The sequence below is a fragment of the Eurosta solidaginis genome, chromosome 3 (assembly GCF_040869045.1).
Source record: "Eurosta solidaginis isolate ZX-2024a chromosome 3, ASM4086904v1, whole genome shotgun sequence".
Lineage (NCBI taxonomy): Eukaryota > Metazoa > Arthropoda > Insecta > Diptera > Tephritidae > Eurosta > Eurosta solidaginis.
In genome coordinates, this window is record NC_090321.1 from 104,258,005 (window position 1) to 104,275,369 (window position 17,365).

At 38.9% G+C, this 17,365-nt stretch overlaps 1 protein-coding gene across 3 annotated transcripts in view; it reads right to left on the minus strand.

Annotated features, from left to right (window-relative positions):
* Gpo1 (glycerophosphate oxidase 1) overlaps positions 1-17,021 on the minus strand; it is a 350,155-nt gene extending 333,134 nt beyond the window's left edge. Inside the window, exon 1 of one of the 3 annotated variants that reach the window (XM_067772901.1) lies at positions 16,833-17,018. The gene's annotated coding sequence lies outside the window, so the exon portion shown is untranslated. Of the gene's footprint in view, positions 1-16,832 lie in introns of all 3 variants that reach the window. The other 2 variants (XM_067772900.1, XM_067772902.1) reach the window with 2 other exon arrangements.
* Between the last annotated feature and the right edge of the window lie 344 nt (positions 17,022-17,365).

Consider the following 17,365-nt stretch of genomic DNA (forward strand, 5'->3'; position numbering starts at 1 on the left):
TTGTGGCACCAAAAACGGACATTTGAGTTTTATAAGAGTATTGCCATATAAAAGAAACAATACGTCTATCGATTTTGGTAGTTATTGATTACGTGGCTAATTAGATACAACTTTTTATCATAAGTGGACAGTGCCACGCTATCTTACCAAAATCATTAGTTTATCTTATTTAATGCTCAAATAATTCATTATAAGACAAATCTCATTTTATTTTTTTTATTTTTTACTAAAAACATTTTGTTGTGCATTGTTGTGCATTGTTTTGCATTTTTCTAAAAATTTTCGATTTTGCGAATTTTTTTGAAGCACCCTGTATCTGCGACATTCTGATCTGTTCACTATATATTTCTTATCTTATACATCCGATTATTCGGAGATTACGAACGTGATAAGATTATTGTTCAGCCCCATTCATGAAAGGTATGAAGTCTTCGGCACAGCCGAAGACAGTCCAGTTCTTACTTGTTTTAGTTACGAATTGTATACCTGAAATTCATTTTAATAATTTGAGTAGGTATATAAAGCTATCCATCATACAATGCACATTATCATTCGTCCTTTGGAGATTAAGGAACTAAATATTCTGTTTACTTAAATAAAGTGAATAGTTTTTTTAAATATAGTTCACAGTTTAATATTTAGTCAGATACACTCGAAGCCAATTGCAATATGTATCTAGAAAACTCGAAACTATTTGCGGTGTTTAAATCTACAAAGTCAAGACGGGACTTCGTCGAGGCTATTATGAAAGAATTACCGAGTGAAACAAGCATTAAAGAAAAGGAAGGCCTGAAAGAAAAAATTGCTTTACAATACATTATGATAGAAAGAAAATGGAAGGACGTCTATCGTAACAATTCAAAATTTCTAAGTAAGCATGAAAAGTGGCTAGCTGACAAAACTTGTTTGGACGAAGAAAGGCCTAGCACGTCAACCAATCCAACTAGAGGGAGACCAACAAAATCCATAGAAGAGTGTTCTACCTACACAAGGAAAAGGAAGCTGTCTGATACCACAAAAGCTATGGCCACGACTCATCTTTCAGGAGCACTGGCTATTAAATATAAAAAAGACGAAGAAAACGTGAAGTCTCATATAAAAGAAGCAGTTGCGGTAGCAAGTCCAGTGCGACTGATGAGGATCAAAATAGCATTCCCACACCACCAAATGCGCTACCTAGGAAATACACTCCCGAAGAAGCTTTGGCGCTGTTTACTGTACTTGCCTATCTAATTTAAGAGATACAAGCTAATTTAATTTGCCGGCATTTTATTCCTTCGATAAAAACCAGGAACTATCTCGCTTAAGGATGGAGGAACATTTATCAACATGTATCATTAAGAAGGAACAAGACAGTACTGTGTTGATTGGAATCTGGTGCATTCCAACAACGTAAAAAACATGCTTTTTCATGAGTCACTGACCGGAATCGTATGCATTCCGGCAGTATAATCTTATGGGTCAGGCATCGAGCTGATTGGAATCCGGTGCATTCCAACAACACAGATCATGTTACTTTTTTATGCCTTGTGATGGCGTATCCTCATTACACTACTCTTAGCACTGCCGGATTCCCATGACATGCTGATTGGAATCTTGTTGCATTCCAACAGGGAGATTGGAATCCACTGCATTCCGAAATCATGCTGAGCGGAATATGATGCATTCCGCCAGTATAAGATTTCGGCATAAGATCTTATTTCTGCTCATATTTCTTATTATTATTATATTCTGAAATTAAATAGTAATGTTCATTAATATTTCTTTGTTTGTAATATAACATTGTTGAAAGCTCGATATATCTTAAATTTTATCTTTTGAGTTGTATATTTATATATCTTTTATATTATGCAGTCGACCATAGTTTGTCGTCGACTTTAAATAATAAATAAATAAATAGATCTCGGTTTAACGAAGAAAAAATATATCATACTGCGTAAGTAATTATTGCAACGTAATGCCGATATTTTACCTGGATACAAAAAAATTACCCAAGCCAAGAAAGAAGCAGTTCCTCTAAGTCCCAAAATAACCGAAGTATCAGCTGAAATTGAGCTACAAAACCTAATGGATCATACGTCTACACGACTCCTTCAAAGTTTTACTGAAGAAAAGTTGAAATCACTGCCAAAGGAGCTAGCATTGATAACTAAGTGGGGCTGTGATGGATCATCAGGACAAAGCGCATATAAACAAAGAATAAATGTAGACGATGAAACAATTACAGATAGTAATATGTTTGTGGCTTCTATTGTTCCATTACGACTAAAAGATGAAGCTTCAGAATATTGGAAAAATCCACGTCCGTCGTCAACTATATTGTGCCGCCCGATATTATTTAAATACGAGAAGGAGTCTTCGGAACTCATAAAAGCTACAGTGAGTGATATAAAAAATCAAATTTCCAAATTAGAACCAACAATAATTGAAATTGAAGAGGGGAATGTCATTACAAGAAAGCATGATTTTCTTCTAACAATGGTCGATGGAAAACTTTTGAACTTAATAACAAATACGACATCTACAATGAAATGTTCAAGTTGTAAGAAGAGCCAAAAGGACTTTGAAAATCATGATGATTCAATAACTGACGAACTAAATTATGAGTATGGAATATCTCCTTTGCATGCTAGGATAAGATTTATGGAATTTGTTTTGAAGCTGGCTTATACACTACCAAAAGAAGGAGAATACACCATGTAAGGAGAAACAAAATAGGAGAAAAAAAATAATTCAGGATGCATTCTATAAAGAGATTGGCCTTAGAGTTGACTGTCCAAAGTATGGGTACGGAAACACAAAGAGAGTTGATAGAGATATTGTGAAAAGATTGGGAGTAATTTTAAATATTTTAAACTGCCATGAACCAGCTAATGGACCCAAATTTGGAGAATATGCATCTAAAACTACAGAGTTGCTGCATCAAAAGTATCCTGAGAAGAAACTTACACCAACGGTACATAAAATTTTAGCACATGGAACAGATTTAATACAGTACTAGTGCTTACCATTAGGAGAATTATCTGAAGAAGCTCAAGAATCTAAGAACAAGGACTACAAAAGTTATAGATGTATGAACACTTGCCAGGTATCACAAGTTTGACAAAACGAGAACCTTTTGAACATGTTAACTATCTCTTCTGATCCAGTCATATCATCTACGAGGTATGTAAGAACACAAAAAGAACTTACAGATGCGTATAGATCAGAAATGGTTGCTTTGTTAGATATATGTTCCAGTAACGATGACTATGTTAAGATAAAATAAGTTTCTCACTTCTTATCACAACAATGAGAAAGAGATTTACTAATCAATTTTGTTACTTTATTGAAAAATAAGATATCTATGTACAAGTTAATTTTTTATTTCAAATAAAAGAATTAATTAATTTAGTAATTTATAAATATATACTTTTCGTTATTGCATTTCTCTAAAGTTTATCAAATTTATTTTAAAGCTTAGGCATTTCGCCTTCAAATGAGTATTAAATTTTTATAGAAATAGATACGTCTATCGAGTTTGGTACAAATGGCATAAATGGGCAGTGCCAATCCCCTTTTCCAAAATTCATTGGCTGTTTAATCTTTAGCTCAAATAAAGTTTCATTGAACCACTTTCAATAACTTTTAATTATTAATAAAATACATATTTGGCTTGTAAGTTAAAAAAAACATGTAGAATTTTACGATGAATTTTGAAGCACCTTGTTATTGTGGCGCGGCCACCGTGGTGTGATGGTATCGTGCTCCGCCTACCACACCTTATGCCCTGGGTTCCCACCCCGGGCAAAACAACATCAAAATTTTAGAAATAAGGTTTTTCAATTAGAAGAAAATTTTTGTAAGCGGGGTCGCCCCTCGGCAGTGTTTGGCATGCACTCCGAGTGTATTTCTGCCACGTAAAGCTCTCATTGAAAACTCATCTGCCTTGCAGCTGCCGTTCGGTGTCGGCATAAAACATGTAGGTCCCGTCCGGCCAATTTGTAGGGAAAAGCAAGAGGAGCACTACGCAAATTGGAAAAGAAGCTCGGCCTTAGATGTCTTCGGAGGTTATCGCGCCTTACATTTTATTTATTTGTTATTGTGGCACCAAAAACGGACATTTGAGTTTTATAAGAGTATTGCCATATAAAAGAAACAATACGTCTATCGATTTTGGTAGTTATTGATTACGTGGCTAATTAGATACAACTTTTTATCATAAGTGGACAGTGCCACGCTATCTTATCAAAATCATTAGTTTATCTTATTTAATGCTTAAATAATTCATTATAAGACAAATCTCATTTTATTTTTTTTTATTATTTACTAAAAACATTTTGTTGTGCATTGTTGTGCATTTTTCTAAAAATTTTCGATTTTGCGAATTTTTTTGAAGCACCCTGTATCTGCGAAATTCTGAGCTTTCACGCAATAATAATTACCTTTCATTTGCATTTTAAATTTTTAAAATATCTTCATTGGTTCAAAAGTTATGATTTTTGCAAAGAAAAAACTCAAAAGGCGCCACTGTGCGTCTGTCCTTCCACTCGGTCGTTAACACGATAACTTGCGCAAGAAATAATATCTTAACTAAACTTAGTTCACGTACTTATCTGGTCACTTTATCTTGATATAAAATATGGCCGAAATCCGACTATGACCACGCCCACTTTTCCGATATCGAAAATTACGAAAAATGAAAAAAATGCCATAATTCTGTACCAAATATGAAAAAAGAGGTGAAACATGGTAATTGGATTGGTTTTTTGACGCAAAATATAACTTTGGAAAAAACTTTGTAAAATGGGTGTGACACCTACCATATTAAGTAGAAGAAAATGAAAAAGTTCTCAGGGCGAAATCAAAAGCTCTTGGAATCTTGGCAGTAATACTGTTCGTGGTATGACATATATAAATAAATAAGCGGTACTCGACAGATGATGTTATGGGTCACCCTGGTCCACATTTTGGTCATCGGCATAGAACAGAAAATTTGCGTAATTGAAGCAACTAATTATATCGTTGATGAAACTTAGGAAGAGAAGCGGGTCCAAAATGCTACCCTGTGGAATCCCAGAAGTCGCAATGAAAGGATCAGATGTCGCCCCATCAACAGTAACAGTAAGCGATTTACAGCAAAATAAATTTTATTTTTAACTACAGCCTCAAATAGTATTGAGACTGAGAATATCTTTGAAATTGGTCGATAATTGGCAATATTGTTCTTATTAAGGCTGAGTAACACAGCACTGTGCTGTGTTATTGTGTTAACACTCAGTAATGTGCGGCACGCACACGCACACTTATCGATTAATTTATAACACAGTGGCACACTCGATGGCACAAAGCTGACTGTGCAATGACGCTCAAACTGGTAAATGCTCATAACACAGTAACACACTCTATAGCACAGAGAATGACACTCAAATCGTAAGTGCACATACATACATAGTCCATTGTGCTTGTGTGTTGATTGATACAAATATTACAAGATAAAACCGGTGAGAGGATAATGACATTTCAAAAGATTTTAAAATTCTCACTGCGCTCTCATAATTTTTATTTTATTTTGATTTTTTCATAAAAAAATGGTGTCCACAGGGGCACTTACTATCCTCTTGATCAGATGATATGACTTTGAAAAGTTGGAGTATGAAAGAAGATAAATGTTGCCATGATTTACTCTTCTACATGGCGTCAAACGTGGCGTTAGAGGTAAGTAACACAGTACTGTGCTCTGATATTGTGCCTACACTCATATCGACTTTCGATAATCAGTTATAACACAATTGTGTCAACACAATGTGTTAACACTGCAAAGTGTGCCTGTGCTACTGTGTTAACACTCAAAAAATAGTGTCATTACCCACCACTAGTTCTTATTACCACTTTTAAACACTGGAGTTGCTGACTTTCCAGGCATCAATAAACACTCCTCGTTCAAGTGATTTATTGAATAGAACCAACAATGGGGAAGCAAGGGCAGACTATTTTTTAATAGGTGTCAAGGCGACCCATCTACATCGATTCCTTCTTCTATATTAGCGAGCGTTAGGGTTGGCGATCCAAAATTTATAGGGGAATTTATATTCGTGCAACACAGCTTATCAAGTTCAGTGTCAGCTTCGTAGTTTGACTTGAAGAAATGAGCAAAGAGATTAGTAGCATCAATAGTAGAGTGGGCTTGGGTCTCATTGAGATAGACAACAGAAGGTATACTGTTGTTGTAGTTGTTGTAGCGATAAGGTTGCTCCCCGAAGGCTTTGGGGAGTGTTATCGATGTGATGGTCCTTTGCCGGATACAGATCCGGTACGCTCCGGTATCGCCGCACCATTAAGGTGCTAGCCCGACCATCTCGGGAACGATTTATGTGGCCACATTAAACCTTCAGGCCATTCCCCGCTCTCCACCCCCAAGTTCCATGAGCAGCTTGGGGTCGCCAGAGCCTCGTCTGTTAGTGAAACAGGGTTCGCCGCGGATAGGTGAGGTTGACAACTGGGTTTGGAGAAGCTATATATTGCGCTGGCAACCTGAAGGGTTGCGCTACACAGCCCTTGAATCTGGTATTTTAGTCGCCTCTTACGACAGGCATACCTACCGCGGGTATATTCTGATCCCCTAATCCGCTGGGGCAGAAGGTATACTCGAACACGATTTTCTGGAATTGACATATCTCCAAAATGATTTTGCGCTTTGCTTTATATCCGATTCGAACTTAAGAATATAATTACGCTTCAAGTACATGTTCAAGGATTTAAATTTACTTGAATACAACAGAAATTTTTCTTTATATATAACTGATTTGGATAATTTAACTTCTTGCAATATTTGTTTCTTTAATTTTTAAGTTTTAACAATCGTTTGATATGCCACGGTATTTTATATCTGGGTCTCTTGATCTGCTTTACGCAGATCTCACCTAACTTATATTTAAAGATTTCAAAGCAATTGGTAACATCAACGTTGGAAAATATTGAATTCCAATCATTGGACTGCAATATTAACCATATCGACATCCATTCTACTGAAGCAAAAACTAGATAATAGCTTCTTCGTCATAATGAACCGAATTAAACTCGTAGAATTCGACCTTTAAAACGAATGGTATATGATGAATACCAGGAGTAGATAGAGGGTCAAATCATTCAAACAAAGAAAAATTTACATTATCATTGACAAAAATTAAGTCTAAAATGCGAGAAAGTCGATTTGAAAAATCATTTATCTGAGGAAGGCCGCAACTGGATAAGTTATCAATCAAATAGCATTCAGATATACTATTTACATTATTGGCATAGAGCTTATTACTGTCATCAATATAAGACCAATCAATATTGCTCAAGTTGAAGTCACCCATAAACAGATACTATCATTATTACAACTAGATGCTATTGCTATAATATTGTACTTCAATGTACTGAAGACCTTCCATGATCGCCTTTTTACTTATTAAAAGCCAGTGACAGCTGACTGAGAGGTCTTCGAAAGCATTAAGCCAATAGGGCGAGGGCAGGACGTAAACGTCACGACAAAGATGTTGGAGGCGGACAAACAGCCCAATGGTGCTTCTAGTGTTACAGGAAAACCTCCAACACAATAAAGTGACGTCGAGCGAGATCCTCCTAACCCCTGAAATAGTAGTATTATTGTGGCGCTGAACCAGAAGCCATGGCTCTCATCGGGAGGAAATGTTTCTGGGCTCAGTGCTCGCGGATTTGGCGTTTACTACGCGCAATCGGGAGGAAGGGTACGAGCTGCAATTTAGGTAAGGAGACAGCTACAGTCACCTATGCTGCCTAATCACCCCACTGACGTCCTCGCAGTGGTGGCTGTCGAACCGAAGAATAAGCAGGCATTTATCCCGGCATCCTGGTATAAGACCCATCTTCGGAGGCACCATGGAGGAAGTGCAAGAGGCTTGTGGAAAAAGAATGGCGCAAAGGGTTGTTTTTTTGGTTATAGGAAAAACTTTCTTTGAATGAAGAAAGTTGTACATAAGAAATTTTAAAAATTAAATTGTGTAGATAACTGTCACAGCAGTGGATTTATAATCGAGGTGCTCAGCGCTAAGATCGAGTGCTCAATAAATTATGGGTATTATCTTTGATAAGAAACCATAAAACCCGTAGAAAGTTTTCCATTTTACTGTCAAAACGTTTCTACACGCAACAAAAAAATATATTTGTGAAAAATTTACCACAGTTTCTACCATATAGAAACCATACAAGGTGACAGCACGGTGACATACAGACAAACATAAATAAAAATTCAATGCACTTTGTTTTTGTGAATCGATGGACTAATGTCAAATTCGTACCGCGCCGGAAGTGTCAAATCATTTAAAAAAGTCCCAGTTAACTAATTTCCGGCTGGGTTTCTACATTTTCTATACCCTATGCATATTTGAATACAAAATGTTTGACAGTATGTTGAAATTTAATTTTTAATTTAAAAAAGAAACAATTTCCTGGTTAATTATTTACTTTAGCTCACAACTGCTAAAACCCGAGCAAAAATATCGGGAGAGGTGTCAAAAGACGCGTTTTGATTTTATTTCTGTCAAAAGTTATTTCCAAAAAACCGAAAAATGGCCCCGGAGCGCTTCGAAACCGGGGGTGGGATCCATAGTATTTTTGCGCAGAACACCTTTCTGCATTGGTGGACTTCGGCCGCGCTTATAAAAAATTACCCTGGGTGGGTCCAACACCGGATTTGAGACCAAAATTATATCCGCGCAAAACACTTTTACCCACAGTTTTTCTTCTGGGTACTACAAAATCATCAAAACAACAACAACCACATGAAAATTTTCATTTTTGTTGGCAAATATCTCCAAAACGAAATAAAATTTTGAATTTTCGCTCTCAGATTCGTGGTCCTGGGATCAAAACGCGTCTTTTGACACCTCTCACGATATTTTTGGTCGGGTTTTAGCAGTTGTGAGCTTAAGTAAACAATAACCATTTCCTGTGCGCTTCCCAAGGTCGGTTCTATGTACCGGAGCGACTCGGAATTTTTCCCGACCAAGGACTGCCATTTCAGTGTAACCCCTTTTAATTTGTTGCGTCCCTCCCACAAATTGTCATCCTCCCAGCAGCTCCTTGCAGCGGGACTGCTCCATATTCTCTTGCTCCGGGAAGGTATCGAACCCAATCCGGGTACGTCTCCTGACCCCGGTCCTGAGAAATGGTTTTGCTGCATCTGCCGGAAAAGAATCTTTTTAGGACGGTCATACTCTTATCAGTGTGTCTCGTGTAAGGGATGGTTGCATCGGACAGGTTGTTCTGGGCTAGATCCCAAAACCAGACGTCCACGTAACTTGTATAAATATTTTGTGGCTCCTTGCTGTTCACGCCCTATGACGTCCCGTAGCCCCCCCCCCCCCCGCTACCTTCCAGCAGCCCCGCTGCTCAGCAAGCCACAACAAGTACACGCTGTTGCTCGCGCCTCACGGCGCCACCAACTCACACGGCTGCTCCCACTCATACCTACAATCTCCGTAGTAGAGTCGGGAGAAATGCTGACCATCAGCCCCTGCCCCGTCTTCTCCTCCCTCTTTTCTGGGAGCAATTGTGTAGGTCAGGGAAGCAGACTATTAGTCCCTACCTCCCTTTGCACCGTTTGCCACTTTCCTAGATATTCTGGTCTCCGCGACGGCAACCCCCCCACGGGTTTCATTGCGCTGTGTTGCCAGGCCGCATACCCAAATACACCGGGTACCCCAATGCTTACCCAAGGACGTCCAGTCCCAGGGCCACAACAGCAGTCGCGTCCTGGCCTTCCACAACCCAGGCGTAGTCACCCGTCACTTACTCCCAGAGTTACGACGTCTCCACCTATGCACTTCATAATTCTGCAGTTAAAATGTAATGGATTAACTGGGAAGATCACGGAGATAGTCGATTTCATGAAGCGGCACAACATCCGCATTGCTGCGATTCAAGAGGCTAAACTCACAGCAAGATCTGCATTGCAGACCTGTTCTGGGTATTATGTCCACAGAAAAGATCGCGAGAGCGGAAATGGAGGCGGCCTCGCGTTTATCATACACCACTCTGTGCAATATTATATATTTGATCCCGGCATCGACCGAAGGACAGTATCTTAGAACGTCAAGGATTATCTGTCCGGTCGGGCGATGCAAACCTAGAAATCATAAACATCTACATCCCTCCTGCCACCTGTTGCCCCAGTGGATACCGCCCTAATATCAGCGCCGTACTCACTGGAAACAATCGCATTATCTTAAGCCATTTCAATGCCCATCACGATCTATGGCATTCAATCTTGCGGGTGGACAGTAGGGGTGAGATGTTGGCGGATCAAATAGAAGAAACGACGTTATGCACAATAAACGGAGACGCCCCCACACGTATGGTAGGAAACTGTCACAGTTCGTCGGATATTTCAATCGTGAGAGCAGAACTCGTAAACTACGTCAACTGGCAGCCGATGATAACATTGGCATCCGACCACCTACCTGCCTATACTTATTTCGCTCGAGCGTTCCGCCGAATTCATCGTCGCAGAAAAACACACTTTCATTAAAAAAGGAAAGTGGGACGAATACAAATCCTTTACAGAAAACCGCTTTGCTGCCCTCCCTATCCCAACTGATGCCCGCCAGGGGGAGCGTGCTTTCCGCAAGGTCATTGAATCCGCCTCGGATCGTTTCATTCCCGCCGGTAGAATTCCCGAAATTCGGCCCCACTTCCCGGCGGAGGCCGCAAGTTTAGCGAGAGAACGTAGCTTTATAAGACAGCTCGATCCCGGCGACTCCAAAATAAGGGATATAAACCAACGCATCAGATTGCTTGTGAATGAACACAAGCGGGCGAAATGGGAGGAGCACCTAAGCGGTTGTAACCTCTCTGCCGGTGTAGGTAAACTTTGGTCCACCGTAAAGTCCCTATTAAATCCGTCTAGGCACAATGACAAAGTTTCCATCGCCTTTGGCGATAAAGTGCTGTCGGATGCGAAAAAATGCGCGAGCGCTTTCTGCCGACAATATATAATGCATTCTACGGTTGACAAAGATAGACGGAGGGCCAACAGACACGCACATAAACATAAATTCAGCGCGTCACCAATTACCATCACCGCCAAAGAGGTTGAGGATGCCATCGGTCATGCTAAACCATCCAAAGCAGTGGGCCCAGACGGCATAGACATGCCGATGCTTAAAAGCCTACCACCAGCTAACATAGGAGAGTCATATCGTCCGATATATCTCCTATCGCCAGTAGCTAAGACGCTTGAAGCCATTTTGCTCCCCCACTTCAAAGCAAATTTGCAGCTAGCCTGTCATCAGCATGGCTTTAGAAAACTCCATAGCACCACCACCGCGCTAAATGCCATTAGCACCCAGATAAATTATGGTTTAAATCAAAACCCCCACCATAGAACAGTACTCGTAACGCTAGACCTATCAAAAGCTTTTGATACGGTCAACCATGGCACGTCACTGCAAGACCTGGAAGGGTCTACCCTTCCCCCATGTCTTAAAAGGTGGACCGCAAATTATCTGGGTGGTCGGCAGGCATCGGTGCAATTCAGAAACGAAACACCAAAGCAAAGAAGAATTAAACAAGGGGTGCCACAGGGTGGTGTCCTATCCCCACTTTTGTTTAATTTCTATATATCTAAGCTACCTTCGCCACCAGAAGGAGTTACTATCGTTTCCTACGCTGATGACTGCACAATAATGGCCACAGGCCCAGACCCAAAGATCAATGAGCTTTGTCACAGAATAAACGGCCACCTCCCTGACCTCTCCAGTTTTTTGCCTAGAAAAACCTGGCATTATCACCGACTAAATCCTCCGCGACCTTATTTACAACATGGACGTCCCAAATGTCGACCATTTTGAACATCCACGTCGATGGCACTACGCTACCGAATGTCCTACATCCCAAAATCTTGGGTGTGACGTTTGATCAGGATCTACATTTAGGTGAGCACACAGCCACAATTGTACCGAAAATCCAGAGCCGTAATAAAATCCTCAAATCCCTTGCTGGCAGTACTTGGGAAAAGACAAAGAAACGCTCATTACCATTTACAAAGCAATTGGCCAGCCGATTGCATGCTACGCGTCCCCTATATGGTCGCCAAGCCTAAAAATTACCCACTGGAATAAGCTACAGGCCTGCCAAAATACTGCACTCAGAACCGCCACGGGCTGTCTTCTTATGTCCCCAGAACACCATCTACATAATGAGGCGAGAATACTCCCCATTAGGGAGAGAAATGAGATGCTAACCAAACAGTTCCTGTTGAATACCCAGAAACTTGGGCATCCCAACAGACATCTGATTGATGAGCCAACACCGCCTAGGGACTTAAGGAGTCATTTCCGTAAGTATTTTGAGGAAATACGGCACCTCAGAACTAGAGAAGCTAAAAAACACAAGCAGGTCCTTGGTGAGCTCACAACAAACAGGCGTCGGACCGTTATGCCAGGAATTGCCCGGTGAATCCAGTACTCAAAAAACAGTACCCAAAATTTGTGGAAGAGGAACGCATACTCCCCATGGAAACGCGAGTCACTCTGGCTCAACTTTGTTCTGGATACTGTAATAGGTTAAACTCTTACATATCTAGAATCAACCCCGACATACAAAATGTATGCCCGCTTGTAATGTGTCTCCACATGACACCAACCATCTCTTTAATTGTAATGTGTAACCAACGCCTCTAACACCACTTTCATTATGGTCCACCCCTGTTGAAACAGCAAGTTTCCTTGGACTCCCGTTAGAGGATATTGATGACAAGCATTGCCACAACAACAACAACCATTTCCTGTGCGCGACAGTTTTGTAAACATTTTAAATGCATAAAATATAAATTTTTTATTCGACTTTTGTTGCTAAATGCGGAGTCTTATCGAATGTATTAATTCTTGTGCAAGTGGTGCGTTCTCTAAGTGTTGTATATTTGTTCTAGAAAACGTGAAAAATATTATACGTTTACTACGCTTCCTAGACAGAAAGAATTTCCCTACTGAAATTTTTTTCAATTGAAAGATCATTTTTTTTTGCAATCGTTTTCCCAAATTTAGGTAAATGTTTTTTTCTGAGCGTGGAAAGAGGACGGGATTATATTATAACATAGGGGTGGGTTCTGATAATGGTTTTCAGTTTGGTGACTCATTTTGTTTTGTTGATTTTCCGATGATTTCGGCGTTGAGCAAACTGCTGGTAACACTATGGAATTATTCAGGCCAGTTCAACCTAACCTATATGCCTCCCCAGACGGGCATTTAGTTATAAACTGAAAAGTTATACGATTACATCAAATCTATGAGGATAAAATAAATATTTGGATCTGAGCTCATTTGTGATACAATTCCTTATTAATATCAGGGCTGCAAACCGCCTCGAAAATCGAAGCGGTTCGAATCACTCAGGCAAAGCTTGAACCGGGTCGTACACGGGTTCGCGGCTACCTCTGACCCGCCGAAACGGTTCGGTTCAAGTGGTTCAAACGTTTAATACTAAGTTTTGATAGTATAAAAAATTTGAAATTCGTCACCTGGGATTTGTGTGCAACCAACCATCGATATGTACATACCTACTAACGGGCCGATTCTGAGCGTTACCGGTAAAATAGTACCCAGAACATTATGTAACCGAAAATCGTTACCTGTTCTTTTATTCGCGATTCTGGCCAAAGTAGTAACGCTGTCATCACCGAAAAACTCACCAATGTCTGTGGTGAAATTTAAAAGTTGGTTTTCTTCGCTTTACCCATGGCGGAACGATACAAAGTGGCAGCATGCGACAGCTGAATATAAACTTTTTTTATTTGATTTGATACATCAACTTCCGGCGCAGTACGATTTTGACATTCGTCCATCGAATTTACAAAAACAAAGTACATGAAATTTTTATTTATGTTTGTAGGTATGTCACCATGCTGCCACCTTGTATGGTTCCGCCAAGGCTTTACCGAAAATGTGTCACTCGTAGATACACAGTTAACGAATAAACGAGACGATGTGTATATATGTACATACATGCATAAGATTTTACATAGCTATATTGTAATTTATTCTGTGAAAGTACATAATGTAAACAAATATATAATATATAGCAAGAGGCAACACTTTTTTACTATTATCTTTACTTATTTGCGCTTACAATTCTTTATTTTTCAGTTTTGCCTTTTTCTAAACAACAGCTGTTGGGTGGTTATTTCGATGTAACCACCTACTTTTGTGGGTAAAAAATTATCCGGCTACTTTCGTGGATAGAATACCAAAAGGATGTAAAAGTTTCCACATGATTTCGTTATAGTGGTGAAGAATGTTGTTACCACACTAGAATCGGGGCGTAAGCATACAAATAAAATACAGTTATTGAGACCAAATCCATGTATGTATTTGTTTGTAGAACTTATCAAAACGGTTTGTTGATTATTATAAAATGTAAGGAACGAAAATGGTAGAATGCATGACTATGCACATAGGGAGTATTTACAACGCATATATTCTGCACATAAGAAAGTAGTCGTATTTTTAAGAGAAGAAAAATTATTCAATTAGCTGGTTTCAATATACACATTAAACATACCTACTAAATTTTAGATGCGAGATTACTACACAAACTAAAAGATATTCATGGAAATGACTTCTTTGCTTTTCTTAGGCATTAATCTCATAAATGTTGATATACGGTTATGTGAAAAATAATATGGTCTCCCTTTAAAACGGTATTGTTCCCAAATTATGTTTATTTATTAGTTTTTAATAATTCCAATTTAAAATATTGTTCTAACTATAACACAAACTATATACATATATACATTTCAAAGCTTACACAAAGCTCCCAACAATTAATCAAATTTTCATCAGTTTTCCAGACTTATTAAAAACTTTCAAAAAATTTCTGAGGGTGCAGTTTTGTAGCTCATCTAATTGTAGTGTAATAAAGTGCACAGGAGTGGCGTGGGCGGCGCGCCAGCGTACGGCGGTCTTCTTACTTTATAAAGCTTGATTTTTCTATTAAAAAAAAAATATTTAGGAAAGGTTTTGTTTGTATGTATTAAAGGAACTCAACGTTTTGGCCATTTCGGAAAGATCCCCGGGGGTTTTGCCTCAAAATCTCGCAGATCGTTCAAATATTTTCAGGAGTAGCTCCTTGCGAAGGTATTGTCCCTCGATCACTTACTCCAGAGAGGCTTAGAACCTAACCCCGGTATTTGGAATTGGTACTGCTGCGTCTGCTGAAAAGGAATAGAGATACATAAAATGGTCACACTTTTGTCTGTATATCTCGTGCAAAGCGTAGTTTCATGGGGCTAACTCCTAATAATCGTCGCAAGCAAAATGTCTTTAAATCATTTGTGGCTCCTTGGCGGTCACGCCCAAAGGCGACTTACGATTGCTATTAATGGTCTATTAATACTCATGACTCTCGTGGCACAGGGCGCCTCCAGTTTTTTCGGCTGTTCTCAAGAGCTACAATTCCCGATGTGCGAACAGTAGCAATCCCGACCACCGGTCGCTACCGCGTCACCTGACCCTCACACCATATGCCAGCACAGAAGCTATAGGACTGCGACTTCGAACTCATACCTTCGGCGACGTCACTTTCCTAGAAGCTCTAGGTGTAGCTCCGAAGACTTTCTAACTGATGTTTTTGTCGCGCTATGCTGCCGATCTACACCAGAGAAACACCTTGAAACATTAGGGAGTGACTATTCAGCCAAGGATGCCGCACTCGAAATCATAAGCATTCGGCGGCGGCGGCGTATATCTCTAGTGGGTATGCAATTTTTAAGTTTAGTATAGTCAGCTTAGCAAAGCTCACGGAGTCGTTGTTGTTGTTTACATAATGGTAGCTTGTAACGACATCAACTAATCGGTAAAATATCCATATATCAAAATGATCAGGCTGAAAATTTTAATTCATTTGGCCATGTCCGTCCGTGAACACGATACATGAATAAATTTTGAGATGTTTTCTTATGGGTTCCTTGGCACTCATTACCCATTAAAAATGACCGTGGCACCGCCCATTTTTTGACAAATAATTATTCTACGTTTTAGAAGCCAAAATGGATAAATTTATCCATCGTGCAAAAACTGGGTGCACTTACCTACTTCCATTATGAAGAGGAAAACGTTTAATAAAAAGGTGAAGCTTTTTAATAAACACGTCTAATAGTACACAGCGTCTTAAACTGAAATGATGATAGAAACGCTTAGATGAGTATAAAATGTTCAGTTACACCCGAACTTATACACCCTTATTTCTTTTCCGTAATAATGGCCATAGCAAATGTAAAATGATAAGAACATTGGTATCTAACAGCATTTATCTTTTCGCTTAAAATATCTTGTCGCATGTAGAGTCGCCTTTTTACACAAATCAACATTCGAACCCTTTAATAAAATGCCACAGAATATATTTGTAAAGGAAATGAAATTTCTTGGAACAAACAAAGTTATTTGTCCTTAACACTCCATTTTAATAAAGTTTGCCCTACTCTGCTTGTAACTACGTATGTACATAAGCACGGAATCATGTTGGCTCACATTAATGGTAAATATATATGTACAGACATACATACATACATATGTATTTATAAATGGAAATTGTTAGATCTTTAGTTTATCACAGATGTGAACGCTCTTGAAAGATGTATGAAGATAGTTAAATTTTAAGTTGTTTGTATTTTTTATAAAATTTTAGCAACCTCAAATTATTACGTAAAGCCGCGCACAAGTACAGAATAAAAATATTCGTTTACCGATTACATCAGAGCAAGCGAAATTATTGACACGACATATTAATCTTCCAATATCCATACAGATTTATGTACTTATTACTGATGCACTTACTTTTTCTTTAGTATGTTGCGATGTGACACTTTACAACAAATGTAATAAATTTTTTATTTATATAATAAAGGTTTCACTATTCCAGGATGACACTTGGTTGCAAGCTGTGCTCCTTCTCACCCACCAGCGATTGTGCAACTAAAACTTATTCAAATGAATTCACCAACAGTGACTAATGGCATGTTCTTATTTATGTATGAGTCTAACATCTACAGGTATGAATGAGCACAATTGAAACCCAAAAGAGAGCTAATCAAATGATATTAGAACATTAAGCAAGTTCATTAATATGTAGCATGCTTTTTCTGCAAATAACTTATTTTTATAATGTCCACAAATGGCCTCTGCACTACATTTGAATTAATAACATATGTATTTTATAACAATTCATAAACATATTTATATATATGTACAGGGCCGAAGAGAGAAAATCCGGGCCCGGGACTAAACAATTTACGGGCCCCCTATAAAAAATCCACTAATACATTTATTAACTTGAATTAATGACGTCTCATTCATTAATAATTATTGAT